At 47.2% G+C, this 17,871-nt stretch overlaps 1 protein-coding gene across 1 annotated transcript in view; it reads left to right on the top strand.

Moving 5' to 3' along the window:
- plpp4 (phospholipid phosphatase 4) overlaps window positions 1–17,871 on the top strand; it is a gene marked incomplete at both ends in the record, with an annotated part of 297,227 nt that overhangs the window by 183,420 nt on the left and 95,936 nt on the right. The gene's annotated exons all lie outside the window — the stretch shown is intronic.

The following is a 17,871-nucleotide window of genomic DNA, read 5'->3' as shown; positions in this document are numbered from 1 at the left end:
ATACCCAACCAGGGTCTCCATAGCGCTTAACCCTGTGACACCCAGACCGACCTGGCATTTTTCCCCCTGAAAAAAGCCCAAGTCCCTCAGGGTACCAGAACAGCAGATCTGCATCCCCGGCGGACAACGGGTTCAACTGATCTGGACCAGCGTGACCAGAACCAGTCCCGTGCCCTAACCACGCCGACATGCCTACTCCAGGAGAAGGGCAGATATGCGTGTTGATCTTAACATGAAAAGAAGGCGCCACCCAGACGTACGGACGAACCGCGCCTGGTGGCCCACCCCAAGGGCGTGAGACCCCACTACATATGTTCAGATCCATCCCGTCATCATCCCCCAGACATGAACGAGAATCCGTCGACAACCCACCCAGGTCATGGGATGTGGTCGCCGGAAGAGGAAAAACCCCCATCTCAGTTGCTTTATAAAAACGCTGTTTCAACCACAAGCAACCAAGGCGTGCCAGTCAATCGCCTGTTTACAGCGAGCTAGCACTATACGTGCGTCGGGACACACCCCCATCAATGAACAGGCTATTTAGACCTGTCATTGAATCCCCAAGGCGCCCAGGGGAACGACAAGAGGGGTGTGACACTCCCTAACTCCAACACTTCTGGAATAGAAAGAAGGAAGCATCAACAGTATGTATCCCAGTCTACACAGCCGGGGTAAAAAATGTTCACATTTTTACATCCCACCACCCTCCCATAGGAAAGAGACGGGGATCCCCAGAGAGACTTCCCACGCGAGCTGTACAGATTGAAAAGAATATATTGCACCTTGAGCCATGTAAAAAACTGGTTTTAGGGCCTCCGGGGAAGAGGCACCGAACCCATACACACTCAATAAACGAATTGAATCGAATATACATACAATAGAAAAGGACCCTTCTAGAGGGTCCACTCACTTTGACAATCTGAGGAGGAAGGCTCTGTACTCTGATGGAGGCTTCCTCACATGGAAGAAGGAGTCCGAACTCACAGAAGGCCTGAGTAGGCGCTTGGTGAGGAGGAGCCCTGACCACCCCCCCTGAAAACAGATCCATCACATGGACCTGAACAGCACACGGAAGTCCTACCAACAGAGACGCGCACGGTGACGTACTCCATGGCGGGGGAATTCCTGCGGTGCACACGCCCAATATACCAGGCCGTGGGACCAGGAACTCCCTCCCCCCCCCCCCCCCCCCCCCGTAACGTGCCGAACCGCCACGTGACGGGAACCTTGAAGGACAGGGGGTGTACCCCTGACCGACAGAACAATGGGGAGAGGAAAGGTTACCAGTTCACCCCTTTACGACCCCACACCCATGATACGACGTAACGACAAAAAGAGAATATGACACAGTCATAGTCAGCTCTATGAAGCGTTTCACAGCTCCACACAGCGCATGAGCTAACCTGCTATCTGATTTTTACTAAGGAAAAACACAGAATAGAGAAGGCTCTAAGAACCCCGGTCCAACATACACATGTGCTTCTGTGGCCAGTACAACCCAGTTGTAGGTCACATGACACACACAACCCATCATCACCTACAAAAAATGGCAAAAACACTCAACAGAGGAACGCCGTTTTTTCCACAATGAGAGAATACATCATTCTTGATTAGTATCGACCACAGGCCTTGCTAAGCACACATGACAGCAACCAAACCAATTTCCCTTTAGGAAATAAGTTTCTCCAGCAGATTTAGCACAACCTCAGCAATCAAGCTAAGAGTCACATCGTATCCCTACCACACAAAAGACACAATTAATGCACAACATGTCTGATAGGAGGTGATAAAGTCCCCAGGGAACCGGGGGGGAAAAACACAATCCTCCTATTTTACCCTCAATACGGCCAGTTAAAACAGGAAAACCTGTTAATGTGTGAACTCACTGTTCATTGTCATTACAGTCTGAGAAAGAACATTCTTTTACTCACTTGTCACCAAGCATAGCTTCATAGGTCAGTTGCCTTAGTAGTGAGTACACGGTACACATAAACACCATGATGTTTCTCACACAACAACCAGATCAATACATCACGATCTGCACGGAGAAGCTAACTGCCAGTGACAAAAACAGCTCACACACAACCCGCAACGTATCCCAAATGCACTGCAACAACACACGTTTTGGGAAAAAACACCGTTATTCACAATACATTTAGCAAGGTAAAACCAGAAGACGTGTTATGAGGTCTGGCCAACCCCGTACCTACCCGGAACGCAGACCAGCGAAGTGCAGTCACAAGACACCGTAGAACACAGCCGTCCTGTGTTGTTCGACCCGGGCAGCGTCGCCGCTCCACCAGTCGCTACAGTCCTCTTTGTTGACGCAATCCCCGTCTAGGCTCAGGCAGGGTCGACGAACATCCCCTGTCAAGGATGACGTCGTGGGCAAGAGTGTAAAACATGTTAAAATCAAAGCACGTTCAACAGAATAGCATCAAGCTAACGGCTGCTCCAACCGTTCGGGTGCTATTGCTTCCGCTCGCGAGACGCCGATCTAACGACGCACGCGATCAGAAGCGAGCTCCCGGCGGCGCGCGCGAAGCTAAGCTACCCCGCGCCAGGCCACTGACCGGCTAACCGTAAGCCATGAACATGTAAACAACGACATAACACTCACCCAGACAGGCCGCCGTTCTGAACCCCTCCTCACTTTTTAAGAGAAAAGAGAAAACAAGACGTCAACACCGCTTCACAACGGTGACATTACCACGTCCGGCGGAATCAGCACAGTACCAACTGGCCTGTATAGCTGACTTTGAACATGAATCTGCCGCTATCGCACATTACATGCACATATCCCCTCGTGAAGGAATACTCTCATTTGGATATGAAAGATGGGGTCTTAACACGGTGACAGAGAGAATCCACTCGTCCAGAACACACAGGGATCACCAGTGTCAATGGTCGCGGCCCACTAGTTAAAACTATAATGGTCGCCAGACCAAGGCCTTCTGTCGCCTAGGCGGCTAAACAAAGGACCCTAGCCTGGGGCCGGTTTCCATAAACTTTGTCAAGTAGCCCCCATAGCACTAACAGACAAGTGGAGCTCGCCAGCAAAACACTACTCACCCAACCTGGAACGCACCGCTCCTCACAACAGCGGCATGTCCGACAGTTCAGCTGTGGCCTGACAGGTTTCACCCCAACAAACACAGCAAGGAACTGCAGTTGAGAAGCATGCAGCGGCGTGCTCCCAATACGAAAACCGGTGGAGGGTTTTTAGAATGATCATCATCTTCTAGACACTCCAGTACGAAGACAATATCGCCGTATTTTCTCGAAAATAGTGAGAGAGAAAATAAAGATATGATGTCAACGTATCCTTGTTTCCCAAGCTGTTCCTAATCCAATTTCTTCCATCATGGTGTCAAGTGTGGGGATCTACCGAGGCACCTCTTCCTTGTGGTGAAAGCGAGAAGGAGGAGAGCAGGTGACCACACACCTGCTTATGAAGGTAAGCTGATGAGGGGTGTGGTCAGACTAATACTGGTATTAGAGGTACATTTGTGGTTTATTCAGTACGCGTGCACGTACGCGAGATAGTGCAGTAGCGATGCCAAGCTAAGCCACTAACGATACAGAACTGTTTTGTCCCAGAGTAAACCACAAAGCTGACATTCACAGGAGTTATTTTCAGTTCAACGTATCAAGATCTATATTACCTTATTCATTAAACTTATTTACCTAGATTTCTTTTTAACAGAGCTTTTCTAAATAATTATCTTAAATGATACTAATTCAACCAGTTACCCTTGATACTCAAACTTAATTAGTTTACACAATAGTTTTGTAAAATCACTTGACCTACATTTGGCTATATACCACTCCAAGTTTACTATCAAAATGTTTCCCAAGTTAAACACATCATTTCAATAATAATTGTAGTTGAATCTGGTTTAAATTGAATATAGAAAAATACATTTCTAATGTGTCCTAATCACTAAACATTATCCCCTCCTGTGGTCTGGTTCCCAGCAGAAGTTGGATATTTTCACACCTCTGAGAGAAACAGCTGATTGAGCCTGCTTGTATGCAAATGAGTTTGTCTCCCTTCCTCAGTTCCTCACAGCATTTTCTGATTACTTGCATTAATTACAGAATGAGTTATTCTTAAAAGATATATACTTTATCCCACATAATACTTTGAAGATGTATTACTTTGAATTACTTTTTTAAAAGGCTTGATTCAACCAGAAGCTTTATTTCATGATTATATCTTAAGTAATTTTCAAAGAGCAGCCTAGCTGCTCACACAACACTGTTGATACAGTTGATTATCACGTATACATGTGATTTGAATGTTATCACCGTTATTGGCCGAATAATTGTTTTGAGTCTTCGGGGGTGCATCATATCCCTTTTCCTTCTGTTGTGGGTTGCTTTGAAGCTGACTGAGGTGTCTGTATACAAATGTGGTTTCTGTGAGACATCCTGGCTCGCGTGACCTGGGACAGCTGGTCTCCTATATTGATTTAGCTGTTTGGTCACTGGAGGATTTTCTCTAAATGGCTTCCTCCTGAATTCCCAATTTGGAGGTAATACTTATTTTAAGAATATGTATAATTTAACAGTCAAATTATACTACAATACCAAATAGATCCTCTCCTCTCCTATCTCATCCTCTTCTCTCTTTTCCTCTCCTCTCCGCTCCTATTGTTGCGCTTGCTGTGTAGGTCAGGCTGTTCAAAACACATTGTGTCAAAACATCTGCCTCTCTGGTTGGGCTGAATGGAGCCTGAGCCCGGAGCCAGAGAGACCCTGTGGAGCTCACAGGAAGCCGTACAGGAGCAGAGCTCTGCTCGTCTCCCTCTGAAGGTCTCTGCATCATGCATAATGGATGCAGGCAGTCACATGTAATTTAATATTCATCAAGGTTGAAATTCCCTTCAGTGTAGTTATGAGGATGCTGAATGCCTTTGTGTTGCTAGAACACATCATGTTCATTTTATAGAGTTAAAGCTGACATTTTTAACTTTGTGGGTGGTGGCAGGCTGGGGTGAAGCAGGGGTAAAGCTGCACTATGTAGTTTTGGGATTTAGACTGAATGCTTGTGTTTTTACTGTCAGAAAAGCACTGGCAGGGAGCTGGGGAGCACTGGGATGAAGGTGGGATGGCTATTTGGTATCTATTTGGTATCTATTTGTTATCATTTGTTATCTATTTGTTATCTATATGGTATATATTTGGTATCTATTTGTTATCTATTTGTTATATATTTGGTATCTATTGGGTATCTATTTGTTATCTATTTGTTATCTATATGCTATCTATTTGGTATCTATATGGTATCTATTTGGTATCTATTTGTTATCTATTTGTTATCTATATGGTATATATTTGGTATCTATTTGTTATCTATTTGGTATCTATTTGTTATCTATTTGTTATCTATATTGTATCTATTTGTTATCTATTTGGTATATATTTGTTATCTATTTGTTATCTATTTGTTATCTATTTGTTATCTATTTGTTATCTATATGGTATCTATTTGGTATCTATTTGTTATCTATTTGTTATCTATATGGTATCTATTTGTTATCTATTTGGTATCTATTTGGTATCTATTTGGTATCTATATGGTATCTATATGGTATCTATTTGGTATCTATTTGTTATATATTTGGTATCTTTTTGTTATATATTTGGTATCTATATGGTATCTATTTGGTATCTATTTGTTATATATTTGGTATCTATTTGGTATCTATTTGGTATCTATATGGTATCTATTTTTCATATATTTGGTATCTATTTGGTATCTATTTGTTATTTTACTGTCTAGAACCACAATTAGTTTCTCTCCCCTTTGCGTTTTATCGTATATTTGTTATTTGTATTGCCTGGCTTCGCAACTCACCCCTTTGATTTGTATTAGCTATTTGTTATTTGAACAGCCATTGTGTTTTTGTCACGATGACCCTCATACTTTGTTTGGATGAGTGGGGTAATGCTCCTGCTGCCACCGCACAATCTGACGGCATAGCAGATTGTGGTCACGTGACACAATTTATCAGATATGATTGGTTGGTTGTCATAAAAGGAGCAACCGTGACAGACACAAGCTCTGATTTGACCCTCAGTCTCTAGATAGTGTATGATATACTGTATCTTTAGTACTGAAATAATAAAGTGTCCCAAGAGGAAAAGTGAACCCCTGGAACTAAGTATGAAGCTATAAATGATATGAGGTGTCCTGCCCCCCCCCCCCCCCCCCACACACACTTACCAGACAAACCTGTCTTCTAAGGTTAAAGGAACACGCCAACATTTGGGGAAATTAGCGCACCATCTTCTCCAGAGAGAGACAAGAAGATAGAGAGATGGAAGCGGTTCAGTGCCGCTTAGCCTAGGCATTGTCCAACTAACACCTCTCCCGAAGGCTAACCGGCACTGTCCACTTCCATTCATTGTGCTAAGCTAGGCTAACGTGCAGCCAGATAGCTTGTCACAAGGAAAGATGAAATTACATACCTAGGTTCCATCCTAGAGGCAAATATTTCCTGTGACAAAATTTAGTTAGTTTAGTTTAGTTTAGTTGTCATACAGAAGTACAGAATACTTTCATACAAAATGCTTCTTACTGTTACGCTCCAGAGACTGTGCTAGACAAGATAGTATCAAATAACATAGTATAGCATGTAATTTAGAAGTAGAAAATGAGGTCACAGTGTTCAGTATAGACATATGTACAATGTTCGATGCAGAATAGACGTAACTGAGTTACCATATAATATACAATACTATGCAGTGTACTAATGTACAGTACTATATAGTGCAAAGCAGAAATGGGATGAGGTACAATTTAGGTACAATTTACAGTAAGGTGTACGAGTTGTAGTGCAATCCTTCATCAATAAATATAAAGTGTGGGGAGTGGGTGCTACAGTGTGTTTGTTTAAAGTGAGTGTGTGCTATAAAGTGTGTGGAGTGGGTGCTACAGTGTGTTTGTTTAAAGTGAGTGTGTGCGTGTGGATGTGTGTGCTATGTGCGTTTGATGGTTGTTGTTGTGTAGTGTTCATTGTTCGTTTAGCAGCCTGATGGCCTGGGGATAGAAGCTTCTTCTGAGTCTTTCTGTGCTCGCCTTGAGACTCCGGTATCGGATGTTACAATGGCATCCAATGTAATAAAAAAAGTCAACCAACGAACTCGATTCTTGTACCGGATCTCCTCTCTGGTAAGCAAGAATACCCTGAAGACTCTGGCAGGAGCACAGCACTCATTCAAGGGTACTACAACTATGCTTGCACCTCATGGTACCAAAGCACCTCAAAGGCGCTAAAAACAAAATTACAAACATCTCAAAACAAACTGGTCAGACCAGGGCTGGCTCTGACCAATTAGCTGCCCTAGGCAGGATTGTATCTGTTGCCCCCTTGCATCACAGTTTATTCTGTTCCATACGGTAAAGGGCGAGAAGAAGACGAAGAAGTTGTTTGTTTGGAGAATTTCTCACTCGCCGTCCAAATGAATGAGCCATTGTAAAACACTCATTTTCCATGGGATTGTTATAAATGTTGGAACTGTACTATAGATAAGACTTCAGTATTTCGAAATAACTAGTAGTATTAGTAAAAAAAAAATTAAAATTAGAAAAAAAGGGAAAAAGAAATGGTTTTGTTTACCCTCTGGGTGGTGGCGCCCTTAGCATTTGCCTATACTGCCTATGCCTAGAACCGGCCCTGGGTCAGACTACTGCTTGACCTTACTCCTAGAACCCACCTCACCCCTGCCCACTTTGACAACCTAGGATGGCTTAGAGTAGACGAAAGAGTACAGCAACTTGCAATGGGCCTGGTCTACAAGATACACTACACGACTAAGGTACCCATGTACAGATACAGCGCTCAAAAATCAAACCTCTCCTGCTCCTCTCCTGCGCCTCTACCACTCCTCCACCACTCCACTCCAAACTGATTTTGTGACTCCTATTGTTCTGGACCGGGCCAGATTTCACACCTCCACTGCCTCTCACAGACTGGGGAGATTTTCATCTTAAATTTATATTCGTCCCAAATGTCCCAGCCCCATCCGATTCCTTAGCTTTTTTCACTGTTTACTTATCATGCATTGCAACACTAATATATGGTCAGTACCCCAAGTCAGACTGCCCATATACAAATTATCTTGGGGGTCTGAGGGCAGTAGCCCCCGACCCCCTCCCTGGGGAAGCACTTAAGTTAAGTACCCTCCCTTTGTTCACGTTTAGACCCAGCCACCAGCCCCCAAAAATTAACACCTGCGTGCTAGATTTAGTGGCACACAAGCAGCACACAAGCAGCAGACAAGCAGCACACAAGCAGCAGAATTTGTTTGATTTTTGAGCGCTGCGTCTGTACATGTCAAAATACTTCCCAAAGGTCAGTGAATACCACGATCACAACACCAGAGGGAGCTCCACAAATCATGTTAAACCCAGATTCGGCTCAAACAAGGGACTAAACATGTTTTGCAATTATGCCACATCAATGTGGAACGCCCTACCCAAAGCTGTAAAGGAATGTGAATCACTAGCCACTTTCAAAACCACTCTCAAAGAACACCTACGGGAGACTGCAATTCGAAACTGGCCCCTGTAAATGTCCTAACCCAACCCCCTCCAATGTACAGTAAATTACCTAACCCAAGAATACACGAGACCTTCCTCTTGAACCAAGTATGGTTTCGTCAATATTCCAATGTACAGTTTTGCTTGTACAGTTGTACAGTTTCCCCCACCCACCCCTCCTACCCAACCCCCCCCCCCACCTACCCAACCTCCTCCAATGTACAGTTTCTATGTCAAATGTATATACTCTCTTTTCTAGACTCTTTTTGTATCACAAACAGTACTGTATTTGCAAATCTGGTATGTCATAAATGTATAGATGTAGCAGTACTGTTATGGTTTGTAACCGACCCCAATCGCACAACACAAGACAGGAATGAGAGTAAGCCAAAACAGGGCAAATATTTATTATAGAACAAAAAGCGGCACAGTCCCTTTAAGGGAGAACACAAAAACACTAGAGACAAGGAAATCTGGAAAATGCGGCACTGTGCCTTTAAGAGGCGAACAGGCTAAGGGACTAAGGCTAAGGGCCAGGGCTAAGGACCAGGGCTAAGTGTAAGGGCCAGGACCAGGGGCACTGGAAAGGGGGACAGGGACAGAGGCCCGGAGAGGCGGGCTGGAGACAGGGACAGAGAACAGGGTTAAGGCCTTGGACAGGGCGAGGGCCAGAGCTGCTTACAGGGATGAGGACAGGGTTCCGACAGCGGAGGCCTGGCACGGGAACAGGGGCCCGACGGCAAAGGCCTGGCACGGGGACAAGGGCCCGACGGCGGAGGCCTGGCACGGGGACAGAGGCCCGACGGCGGAGGCCTGGCACGGGGACAGGGGCCCGACAGCGGAGGCCTGGCACGGGGACAGGGGCCCGACAGCGGAGTCCTGGTACGGAGACAGGGGCCCGACAGCGGAGGCCGGGGGGACCAGGCACGGAGACTTGACTTGACTTGACTTGGTACAGGGGCCCGACAGCTGAGGCCGGGGGGAAGAGGCGCCATCCTCCCGTGGAAATAGGGAGCGATGACGCGCCGGCTTGACGTCTGGAGTGGGAACACTGGCAACCTCCGTAGAGATTTAGAGAGCGAAGACGGTGTCCCACTCCAGGCACGGAGATCCTCTTCCTCCTCCTCGAATGCTGCAGACGGGCAGCGCAGAACACAGGGGTCCCAGGGGACCGGGGCGAAGAGACGCCATCCTCCCGTGGAAATAGGGAGCGATGGCGCGCCGGCTTGACGTCTGGAGTGGGAACACCACTCCAGGCCTGGCACGGAGATCCTCCTCAGATGCTGCAGACGGGCAGCGCAGAACACAGGGGTCCCAGGGGACCGGGGCGAAGAGACGCATCCTCCCGTGGAAATAGGGAGCGATGACGTGCCGGCTTGACGTCTGGAGTTGGAACATGGAAAACCTCCCGTAGAGAATTAGAGAGCGAAGACGGTGTCCCACTCCAGGCAAACGGCGACAGGTGGTGATGGCTGGCACGTCGTCTCAGGCCGGAGACGCGGCAGGAGATGGTAACGTACAGGATGGTAACCGTACAGAACTCCATGAACACAGAGTGAACATAGATACAGAACGACCCGACCAGGACTGGAAGGGAGGTCCAGGTATATTAGCCCTCTGGGGCGCTAATCACAAACTATGACAGCTGCGTGATGGTAATTGAACAAGAAAGTCCAAGGGTGGGGGCTGGTGAAGAGTAGAGGAGAGTAAATCATCGCAAGGGTGGGGGCTGGTGAAGGAGAGTAGAAGGCAGGGAAAAGTTCTCACAAGGGTGGGGGCTGGTGAAGAGTAGGAGGCAGGGAAAAGTTCTCACAAGGGTGGGGGCTGGTGAGGTGAGGAGACAGGGAAAAAAGGTCCAGGGAACAGGCGAATCCTCACAGTACCTCCCCCTCCACGGGAGCCACCGGGCGACCGAAAAACTACCATGACGGGGCAGAACTCTCATTTTAGTCTCCCACACCAGCTTCTCATGCTGATTTTAAATTTCCTCACTGAGAGGGTCCAGCAGGTCTTTGTCAATGGGCAGATGTCCAACATGTCGATTTCCAACACTGGCTCCCCCCAAGGTTGCGTTTTGTCTCCCCTTTTATTTATTATGTACACGGACAGCTGCAGATCGCTTCATGACCAAAGGCATCTGGTTAAGTTCTCAGATGACACTGTCCTGGTATCTCTACTGCAGCGCTCCGAAACTGATCATGGACCTGTACTTCACGACTTTGTGAATTGGTGTGATGAGAATGACTTGGACCTCAATGTCTCTAAGACTAAGGACATGATAATTGACTTCAGACACAACCCCGATCATCAAGCCAGTGTAGCTAGTGTAATTCACGATGAGGACGTCCAGACTGTTGAATCGTACAAATACCTGGGAACTGTGTTTGATTGTAAACTGAAGTTCAACCTAAATACAGAGTATATTGTTAAAAAAGGTCAGCAGAGGATCTACCTACTGAGAAAGCTGAACTCTTTTAATGTTAGTGCGAAGATCCTGAGCACTTTTTATAGTTCTTTTATTGAAAGCCTCCTAACTTTTTCTTTTATCTGCTGGTTCAGTGGCCTGTCCATTAAAGATAGGAACAGCCTACAGTATATTGTGAAAGTGTGCTCCAAAATAATTGGAGTAAAACAGAGAGACCTATGTTCTCTCTGGACGGACCAGGTGGTCAAGAAGGGGACGAGCATCACAGATCAACCCCTCCATGCTCTGTCTCAGCGGTTTTCACTGTTGCCTTCTGGCCGCCGTTATGACGTCCCACCAAGTAGGACCAACCGCTACGCCAAATCTTTTGTCCCCTCGGCTATCAGACTTTTAAACACAGACAGTAGTCATTTTAAGTAGCCTTTTGCACTTGGTTGTCTGTTTTTACTTTTACTTTCATTGCTGGATTGTATCACATGGAGTGTTTCTCTTTTTATTTGCCGTGCTGTCGTTGAGATGTTTTGTTGTTTGTTTGTCTTTGTTGCTTGTAAGCTGCAAATATGAATTGCCCCACGCGGGACCAATAAAGTTGTCTGAATCTGAATCTGAATCTGAACACTAACATGACGGACAGAACACTAACATGACGGGGCAGAACACTAACACGACGGGGCAGAACACTAACATGACGGTCAGAACACTAACATGACGGGGCAGAACACTAACATGACGGGGCAGAACACTAACATGACGGTCAGAACACTAACATGACGGTCAGAACACTACCATGACGGGCCAGAACACCACGGAATCAGACAGCGGGGCAAGGGACAAGACAAGGCAACAAACAAAAAAAAACTGGGCCATGCTAGCAGGGGAAGCTACACCTAACGTGGGGCTAGCAGAGGGACTGGGTAGCTGCCAGAGCATTGCTAGCTACAGGGCCTATGCTAGCTGTAATGCTACATTAGCATAGAGGCTGCGCTAGCTGCCGGAGCTAGGCTAGCAGACAGGGCTGGACTAGCAAAGGAGAACAAGCTAGCTGGAAGGACAGTCCTAGCTGTGGGGAACAGGGTAGCTAACAGGGGAGCTAACGAGGCTAATAGGGGAGCTAACAGGGGAGTCAACAGGGGAACTAACAGGGGAACTAACAGGGGAACTAGAGGGAGCTAGAGGGAACTAGAGGGAGCTAGAGTGGGTTAGAGGGAACTAACAGGGGCTAACTCACATACACTGTCTGTGCTGGCTGGGGTCGTCGACTGGTCGGGTCGTACTGTTATGGTTTGTAACCGACCCCAATCGCACAACACAAGACAGGTATGAGAGTAAGCCAAAACAGGGCAAATATTTATTATAGAACAAAAAGCGGCACAGTCCCTTTAAGGGAGAACACAAAAATACTAGAGACAAGGAAATCTGGAAAATGCGGCACTGTGCCTTTAAGAGGCGAACAGGCTAAGGGACTAAGGCTAAGGGCCAGGGCTAAGGACCAGGGCTAAGTGTAAGGGCCAGGACCAGGGGCACTGGAGAGGGGGACAGGGACAGAGGCCCGGAGAGGCGGGCTGGAGACAGGGACAGAGAACAGGGTTAAGGCCTTGGACAGGGCGAGGGCCAGAGCTGCTTACAGGGATGAGGACAGGGTTCCGACGGCGGAGGCCTGGCACGGGAACAGGGGCCCGACGGCGGAGGCCTGGCACGGGGACAGGGGTCCGACGGCGGAGGCCTGGCACGGGGACAGAGGCCCGACGGCGGATGCCTGGCACGGGGACAGGGGCCCGACAGCGGAGGCCTGGCACGGGGACAGGGGCCCGACAGCGGACGCCTGTCACGGGGACAGGGGCCCGACGGCGGAGGCCTGGTACGGAGACAGGGGCCCGACAGCGGAGGCCGGGGGGACCGGGCACGGAGACTTGACTTGACTTGGTACAGGGGCCCGACAGCGGAGGCCGGGGGGAAGAGACGCCATCCTCCCGTGGAAATAGGGAGCGCTGACGCGCCGGCTTGACGTCTGGAGTGGGAACACTGGCAACCTCCCGTAGAGAATTAGAGAGCGAAGACGGTGTCCCACTCCAGGCACGGAGATCCTCTTCCTCCTCCTCGAATGCTGCTGACGGGCAGCGCAGAACACAGGGGTCCCAGGGGACCGGGGCGAAGAGACGCCATCCTCCCGTGGAAATAGGGAGCGATGGCGCGCCGGCTTGACGTCTGGAGTGGGAACACCACTCCAGGCCTGGCACGGAGATCCTCCTCGGATGCTGCAGACGGGCAGCGCAGAACACAGGGGTCCCAGGGGACCGGGGCGAAGAGACGCATCCTCCCGTGGAAATAGGGAGCGATGACACGCCGGCTTGACGTCTGGAGTGGGAACACTGGAAAACCTCCCGTAGAGAATTAGAAAGCGAAGACGGTGTCCCACTCCAGGCAAACGGCGACAGGTGGTGATGGCTGGCACGTCGTCTCACGCCGGAGATGCGGCAAGAGATGGTAACGTACAGGATGGTAACCGTACAGCACTCCATGAACACAGAGTGAACATAGATACAGAACGACCCGACCAGGACTGGAAGGGAGGTCCAGGTATATAAAGCCCTCTGGGGCGCTAATCACAAACTATGACAGCTGCGTGATGGTAATTGAACAAGAAAGTCCAAGGGTGGGGGCTGGTGAAGAGTAGAGGAGAGTAAATCATCACAAGGGTGGGGGCTGGTGAAGGAGAGTAGAAGGCAGGGAAAAGTTCTCACAAGGGTGGGGGCTGGTGAAGAGTAGGAGGCAGGGAAAAGTTCTCACAAGGGTGGGGGCTGGTGAGGTGAGGAGACAGGGAAAAAAGGTCCAGGGAACAGGCGAATCCTCACAAGTACTGTCTATCTGTATGTCGTTTATGTCATATATGTTATGATGAATTGAAAATCGGGGACCCTGATGTAAACAAGACGAAAGTCTTTATCTGGTCTGCATCCCCTTAACAATTGTATGTATTGAGCTGTACTGTACTGTACCCATTCTGCAATCTGTTAATAAAGTTTTCAATCAATCAATCAATCAATTCTACTGAACGCACAGAGAGGAAATGAACTTAGCCCAAATGAATGGAAGCGGATACGGACCAGCTAGCCTAGCTGTTGGCCAAAAACACCTCTCCCGATAGGCTAAGCTAGGCTAGTGGTCCGTATCCGCTTTCATTCATTTGTGCTAATCTAGGCTAGCATGCAGTCAGATAGCTTTCTACTGAACACACAGAGGGAATTGGTCTCTATCTTCTTGTCTGACTCTGGAGACGACGGTAAGTGTGTATTTAACGTATATGAATGTGTAGCAGCGTACATGCTCAGTCTTCACTGGGTAAATAAAGGAGAGCGGAGCAGGAAACACCGTTTGTGGAACATCTGCCCTCTTCCATCAACTCTCCCGCCTCTCAAATCCCACCAGATCGATACAAAGTTTAAAAACATACATTTAAGGAGAATATAAAATTTTAAGAAAATAGGCCACAAATAATACATAACAGAACAGATGTGGTATTTGGTTCACATGCTGAATGCTACCAAGTTTAAACTGTTTACCTGAAGTACCAACGCTAACTCTATTTTAACACAATAATGCTTAAACTGTTTACCTGAAGTACCAACGCTAACTCTATTTTAACACAATAATGCTTAAACTGCTTACCTGAAGTACCAACGCTAACTCTATTTTAACACAATAATGCCTAGAACAGAAAAAAATCACATATTACATTGTAAAGGGGTAGTTCACCCCAGTTTGACGCTCAAAGCACCAAGCTGTTGTATTGTTTTTTTCCGTTCAACCAATGCAATTCAGCTCCATTTTATTGGAGTGATGGCAGACATACAGGATCTATTGCAGATACGGTATCAGGCTGATAGAGAGCACTGCAGGAAACAGGAACAATGGGGTTGTTTGTTTATTTGGAACTGGCCCTTTAAACGGTCACCTCCCAACTTGTCTCCTAATGAAGCTGATTGTTAAATAGAGCCTCTCGCTCTCTTTCTGTGCCTTCACTCCTTCATCTCTCCCCGTCTCTCTCCACTCTCCCATTCCTAAATCTCTCCTTTCCCTTTCTCTCTCTCTCTCTCTCTCTCTCTCTCTCTCTCTCTCTCTCTCTCTCTCTCTCTCTCTCTCTCTCTCTCTCTCTCTCTCTCTCTCTCTCTCTCTCTCTCTCTCTCCACCCCCACATACTGTACACATGTCGTGTCCTCAGTATTCCTGACCAGTGTTGAGACTGAGTGATAATATAAAACCTGTTGTCTGCTTGGCCATCTGGCCTGTAAACTAATGACCATGTCTGAGTTCCACCTCTTCCTGCTACATCACCTCCATAACCTCCATCACCTCTATCACCTCCATCACCTCATCTCCTCCATCACCTCTCACCTCCATCACCTCCATCACCTCATCACCTCCATCACCTCCATCACCTCTCACCTCCATCACCTCCATCACCTCATCACCCCCATCACCTCCATCACCTCTCACCTCCATCACCTCCATCACCTCCATCACCTCATCACCTCCATCACCTCCATCACCTCTCACATCCATCACCTCCATCACCTCCATCACCTCTCACTTCATCACCTCCATCACCTCCATCACCTCCATCACCTCTCACCTCCATCACCTCTCACCTCCATCACCTCCATCACTTCCATCACCTCCATCACCTCTCACCTCCATCACCTCCATCACCTCCATCACCTCCATCACCTCTCACCTCCATCACCTCTCTGCTACATCACCTACATCCTCATCTCTCTCTACTTCCTGTCTTCTTCTTCTTCTTCTTCTTCTTCTTCTTCTTCTTCTTCTTCTTCTTCTTCTTCTTCTTCTTCTTCTTCTTCTTCTTCTTCTTCTTCTTCTTCTTCTTCTTCTTCTTCTTCTTCTTCTTCTTCTTCTTCTTCTTCTCTCCCTGTCCTTATCTCTCTCTACTTCCTGTCTTCTTTTTCTTCTCTTCCTGTCCTCATCTCTCTATACTTCCTGTCCTCATCTCTCTTAGTTCTTGTCCTCATCTCTCTATACTTCCTGTCCTCATCTCTCTTTACTTCATGTCCTCATCTCTCTTTACTTCCTGTCCTCATCTCTCTTTACTTCCTGTCCTCATCTCTATTATGTCCTGTCTTATTCTCTCTCTACTTCCTGTCCTCATCTCTCTATACTTCCTGTCATCATCTCGCTCTACTCACTGTCCTCATCTCTATACTTCCTGTCTTCTTCTCTCTGTACTTCCTGTCCTTATATCTCTCTACTTCCTGTCTTCTTCTCTCTCTACTTCCTGTCCTCATCTCTCGCTACTTCCTGTCCTCATCTCTCTATACTTCCTGTCCTCATCTCTCTACGTCCTGTCCTCATCTCTCTATACTTCCTGTCCTCATCTCTCTCTACTTCCTGTCTTCATCTCTCTGTACTTCCTGTCCTTATATCTCTCTACTTCCTGTCTTCTTCTCTCTCTACTTCCTGTCCTAATCTCTCGCTACTTCCTGTCCTCATCTCTCTATACTTCCTGTCCTCATATCTCTACTTCCTGTCCTCATCTCTCTATACTTCCTGTCCTCATCTCTCTCTACTTCCTGTCCTCATCTCTCTCTACTTCCTGTCTTCATCTCTCTATACTTCCTGTCCTCATCTCTCTCTACTTCCTGTCCTCATCTCTCTATACTTCCTGTCCTCATCTCTCTCTCTATTTCCTGTCTTCTTCTCTCTCTACTTCCTGTCTCGTTATTCTTCTCTCCCTGTCATCATCTCTCTCTACTTCCTGTCCTCATCTCTCTCTACTTCCTGTCCTCATCTCTCTATACTTCCTGTCTCGTTCTTCTTCTCTTCCTGTCCTCATCTCTCTCTACTTCCTGTCTTGTTCTTCTTCTCTTCCTGTCCTCATCTCTCTCTACTTCCTGTCCTCATCTCTCTCTACTTCCTGTCCTCATATTTCTCTACTTCCTCTCCTCATCTCTCTCTACTTCATCTCCTCATCTCTCTATACTTCCTGTCCTCATCTCTCTATACTTCCTGTCTTGTTCTCTTCTTCTCTCCATGTCCTCATCTCTCTCTACTTCCTCTCCTCATCTCTCTCTACTTCCTGTCTCGTTCTTCTTCTCTTCCTGTCCTCATCTCTCTCTACTTGCTGTCTCGTTCTTCTTCTCTTCCTGTCCTCATCTCTCTCTACTTCCTGTCCTCATCTCTCTCTACTTCCTCTCCTCATCTCTCTCTACTTCCTCTCCTCATCTCTCTATACTTCCTGTCCTCATCTCTCTCTACTTCCTGTCCTCATATTTCTCTACTTCCTGTCTTCTTCTTCTTCTCTCCCTGTCCTCATCTCTCTCTACTTCCTGTCTTCTTCTTCTTCTTCTTCTCTCCCTGTCCTCATCTCTCTCTCTACTTCCTGTCTTCTTCTTCTTCTCTTCCTGTCCTCATCTCTCTCTACTTCCTATCTTCTTCTTCTTCTCTCCCTGGCTTCATCTCTCTATACTTCCTGTCCTCATCTCTCTCTGCTTGCTGTCTTGTTCTTCTTCTCTTCCTGTCCTCATCTCTCTCTACTTCCTGTCCTCATCTCTCTATACTTCCTGTCTCGTTCTTCTTCTCTTCCTGTCCTCATATCTCTCTACTTCCTGTCCTCATATTTCTCTACTTCCTCTCCTCATCTCTCTCTACTTCATCTCCTCATCTCTCTATACTTCCTGTCCTCATCTCTCTATCCTTCCTGTCTTGTTCTCTTCTTCTCTCCATGTCCTCATCTCTCTCTACTTCCTCTCCTCATCTCTCTCTACTTCCTGTCTCGTTCTTCTTCTCTTCCTGTCCTCATCTCTCTCTACTTGCTGTCTCGTTCTTCTTCTCTTCCTGTCCTCATCTCTCTCTACTTCCTGTCCTCATCTCTCTCTACTTC

The sequence above is a fragment of the Notolepis coatsorum genome (assembly GCF_963971535.1).
Source record: "Notolepis coatsorum genome assembly, chromosome: 9".
NCBI lineage: Eukaryota > Metazoa > Chordata > Actinopteri > Aulopiformes > Paralepididae > Notolepis > Notolepis coatsorum.
The sequence above is the reverse complement of the archived record's forward strand: the minus strand, read 5'-3'. Positions and strand labels throughout refer to the sequence as shown.